Here is a 5,000-nt window from a genome sequence, read left to right as displayed (position 1 = left end):
ATGTGTTTGTCCATTTAATTTCAGTAACATTTGAGTATTAAACAAGCTGTAGTGATCTCAGTAATGTTAAAGTTATTTTTAGTGCGACACAGTTAATCGCATAAAAATGGAAGTTGTGGATTTAATACAACTAATATACATGTGATCTGGAATTTATGTAGATTTGTCATTCTAGAATTGATCATTTAAGTTTTTGTATTCAATTTTTTATTTTTTTTTATATAATTTTGAGGTGATTGATGACTATATAATGCCACACATCCTTTTAATGAGGCTATTTGCTTTCAACTTTTATAAACATGTTTAAATACAAAATGCTACATTTAATAGTTTCATATCGCAGTTTAACTCACAATCACAATATTTTAAAATAATCGTAATGTATTTTTTTAATAATTATTATTTTTTTTAGTTATTAAATTGTGCAATCTAAAAATGTTTTCATAAGCATCATTCTTTTACATGCTTTTATGATGTAGTACTCTTAGCTTAGCCATTTTTAGAAAACCAGGTTTAGGAGTTTTAGTATATGTGCCAAATTCTTTTTAGTAACGTTACTGAATTTACTGAACTAGCTTCATAAAGTGTCTTTTCCCAAGGTAGAGTAACTTTACCAAACTCTTTTACAGCAAATTCAGTAAATTTATTAGATACCAATTTGCAAATTTAGTAATAATTTTAGTAAACTGTATTTATAACTGTACAAACCTATCTGTAGTAACTAGTAACATTTATAGCCTTCTTATTTGCTTCTTATTTATTAGCAAAACAGATTTAGTATAGAGATTTTTTTTTAATATGTTGGCTCTAAAAACTTTACACAAACTACAATTTTTAGGGCACTTATTGAAATACTTTTATTTCATTAAATAAATATTTATTAAATAAAAAGAAATTATTTTAACATTTATGATGTTTTTTAAAAATTTTTAAATCCATTGTTGTCATTTTTATGCTGCAAATCAAAGTTAGTAAAGTTGGGATAATATTTGTTTTTTATTGATATAAATTTTAGGGCACATTTATTTCAACATAAAATGTGCACAGACACAATTTTTTTTTTTTTTCACAAATATGGTTTTCCTTAAGGTACTGAGTCTAACACTGACACCAATGCTAAAAGTGGTTCTTCACGTGATTAAGAGTTAATAACTAAAACTAGACAGTTTATGTAAAAACTAGTAAAATACTACTTCTAGTAAATGTTTGCTAGCTCTATTACTTAATTTCAACACATGTAGCTTTCGTAATGTCATATTTGTAGTACGCTGCCTTAGTTAAGCTTATAGCAGCTTTAGTTGCCTTAGTTAAGTTACACAGCTGGCTTTTGTCATTTTACCAGGACTTTGATAAGCAGCTAACTTTTAGCTAACTGAGTTACTAAAGTAAACTTAGCAGCCTAACTAATAATAATTTTATTTTAGTATTTAAAAAGCTATTTATGTTTTTGTAATTTTACTAACGTTAACTCAACTTTAAAATGTTTTAATGCTAGCTTTAGTGACTGTTTCTCTTAGAATGGGTTAAACTTCACTCACTTTATGTTTAGGTTATATATAATGGTACACTTGATGTGTGTGTGTGTGTGTGTGTGTGTGTGTGTGTGTGCGCATGGGTGTGTGACAGTAACTATACAGTGTGTACATATTTGCTATGTGATGCGACAAGTGTAGCGCGGCACATCACTGACCTTTAACCAAACACACACACACACACACACACACACACACACACACACACCTTGAGTCATATAAATCTTTCGTCAAAGTCTTTCGAGTTCAAGTTCACTGAAACCTTGTTATGTGTTTGCAGTGTTCAGCTCTGTGTGTGTGTATGTGTGTGTGTGTGTATGTGTGTGTGTGTGAGTGTAGGTGTGTATGTGTGAGTGTATGTACTGTATGTGTGTGTGTGTGTGAGTGTAGGTGTGTATGTGTGAGTGTATGTACTGTATGTGTGTGTGTGTGTGAGTGTAGGTGTGTATGTGTGAGTGTATGTACTGTATGTGTGTGTGTGTGTTTTCGTTCCTCATGGGAAACTGAAGTTAGTCAGAAATACCCTGGTTTTTTTATTTATATAAATCTCACACCTGATACTGAAGCAGATTGTGCAGGACACACACACACACACACACACACACACACTGATATGAGCTGATATCTGATCAAACACACTGCTCTTATCTGCTCACACTGATGTGTTCCTGCTCCGTCTTGCTTTGTTATTGTTGTTGTGATTTTGCTCAGTGGTTTTGAGTGTGTGTGTGTGTGTGTGTGTGTGATATTTTTATCCGTGCGGTCATGTGTGAAACGAGATTACAGTCCCAGGCTCAGACTGAGAGCGTACTGTCCAAACTAACGATCTGAGATTATTTACACAGACTCTCGTGTTTATGTGAAATGTTTAGTTGGTATTTAAATAACATTTTTTACTTTACTGTAACTTCACACAAGTTGCACCAGTTGCAGTGTTCATCTTTATGTCTCCAGTATTTCTCTTTTAATTAAAGGTAAAAGGTTTTTGTTTCCTGATTTCTTCTGTCTGTGTGTCTGTGACGCTGAGCCCCTGACACTCTTACCTTCTTTTAAATTATTGAACTCTGTTTCAAAAAATTAGTTTTTATTATGTGTAAATTTTATGGTTCAATTCAGTTATAATATTCTGTAAAATATGTTCTTATTTTAGTCTAAATTAAATTAGTAAGTTTATGACAGAAGTTTCTGTAATTGACTTGTACAAACCTTTTTACAAAACTAACTTTTTGTAAGTAATGAAGCTTCAAATTTTAGATACGTTAATATATTAAGAAGCTAGCTTTAATAAAATATATAAAATTAAAATAAAATAAAATATCATTTAATATAAAAAAATGTAATGACATTAAAACAAATTAAATATATAAAAAACAACAAATTAATATAAAATACTTTATATGAACTGAAATATACGGAAACAAAAAGTAATAACAAACGAATTTCATATCTTTACCATCCTGACTGTGTTCTGGAATTTCCTTTAGGATCAATAAAGCTTCTGTCTAATCTATCTATCTATCTATCTATCTGTCTGTCTGTCTGTCTGTCTGTCTGTCTGTCTGTAAATAATAAACTAACAGTTCCTGTTAATTCAGTAACTTAATAAATTTAGCAAACTAAATCTCATAACATCAAAAGTTAATATCTAAGCTAGTGACATTATGTACTTACTAATAAGTAGAGATTTCCGCACTCCAAATCCATTTTTAAATGATTTATTACATTTATAATCGAGATGAACCGGTTGATCAGCCACTGAGCAGAACTGGCTGGTTTTAAGCTTGATCAGACACGACCGATCAGATTCAGATATAACTGATTCTATGCCGAGCACACGAGCTTCTGAACGCAGCAGCTGAAACTTATTTTTATTGTGTTACATTTTCTAATGTTGCACACACAAAAAAAAATCTATTTATGCACTTTCTTCCTGTGTGTAGGAGTGAACTATTTATTTAAAAGTTTGTTTAGAAATGATGATTCTGGCTGATGACGGAGATGCGCGCTGCTCAGTAACAATGTTTCTTTGTGTTTAATTTAATTTGAAGTTAAATGTTAAACTCTTGAATTTGAAGTCAGTGTGTAGTGTTTAAATGCTGCACTTGGGTTTTAAATGAGAAAACTAATGTTAAATGTCCAAGGTTTTAAAATCAACAAAAAATTTAATATTAAATCGTGATGTTCATAAAATTGTGATACTGACAGAAGAACAATTTGAATTAAATCAGAGGTATGGTGATAGTATCGTATCGGGGGTGACTGGTGATTCCCATCACGACTAATCAGAGTTTATAGTGTTAGTAACTTCAGACAGCTGGCTTTATTAAATTGTAAGCATTTATAATACTTTTTTTTTTTTTTTACTTTACCTTCCAAGCTGGTTTTAATTGTGCTAATAATCGTAAATAGTCTGAGTTGTTAATTATTATAGCAGTACTTACCTAGGTGACATTACTCTCATTAGTAACTTTGAAAAATACAGTGTTTTTTTTTTTACTTTAGTAACTTCACTAAACTAACTTTAATGTGAATATTAAATAAATTAAAATATTCCATTTCCAGTTTGTATTTCTAATTTGTTATTTTAAACAATTTATTTAGCTATTTCTAAACAAAACACATCATGTATGTTTTTAAAAGTTATTACCTAAACTTACTGTAACCACCAGCCTATGTGTATTTCCTGTTTGTTATTTGTATATTTGTGTACTTATGTTTAAATTTTTTATTTTTTGTAATAAATCTATTTAGTCAGTGGAACAGTGTAAGATTTCGGGGTGGACTGAAGGATCGTAATGAAGCGAGGCGATGCAGCTACAAACCAGAAACATGTGACCAGACCAGAATTCAACTGAATGAAGGAAATATGTTAAAAATGGAGTAAAAACTTTTTTAAGCCTGTGATTATGGCTACACGATTTGATAAATAAAAAAATAAAAAATCACATTACGATTATTTTCATACAATATTTTTTATGAGCTAAAAATAATTTCAAACATTAAAAAAATATATATTTAAATTATTGACAAACGCTACGTAAATACTAGACTATGTATTAAAACTAGTATTACACACGTACAGTAGTGTCGAGTCAATAATGTAAATGTTTATTTGTTAATAAATAAACAGGTCGTCAGTATCGTGATGTATGTGATCAATCGTTCAGCACTATGTTAATGTTAGTTTCAGAGAGGAGCTGTAGGGCAGGGGTAGAGTGTGTGTACTGTGCAGTGTGTGTTACAGTGTGTGTTATAATACGCAGTGTACGAGCGGAGCCCCCCCCCCCCCGGTGAATTAGATCATAATATGTCTATAATTATGCGGGTGCTCGATCGTGTACGGACACGTCTTCTGTCCTCCCGCAGCCTGAACCGAACAGCTCTGATGACTTCAGCTCAGAGTCCTGTGGTTTAAATGGTTCTGGAGTGGTTAGATTAGACTGATAGAGAAGACGCGGTGTGTGTGTG

The 5,000-nt window shown here is 31.2% G+C and overlaps 1 protein-coding gene across 5 annotated transcripts in view; it reads left to right on the top strand.

The window, feature by feature from the left end:
- The window catches only part of si:ch73-103b11.2 (protein outspread), a 74,918-nt gene that overhangs the window by 6,542 nt on the left and 63,376 nt on the right, over window positions 1-5,000 (top strand). The window lies entirely within an intron of this gene.

This window comes from Clarias gariepinus, chromosome 4 (genome assembly GCF_024256425.1).
Source record: "Clarias gariepinus isolate MV-2021 ecotype Netherlands chromosome 4, CGAR_prim_01v2, whole genome shotgun sequence".
Classification (NCBI taxonomy): Eukaryota; Metazoa; Chordata; class Actinopteri; order Siluriformes; family Clariidae; genus Clarias; species Clarias gariepinus.
This window is presented reverse-complemented; position numbering and strand designations above follow the sequence as displayed.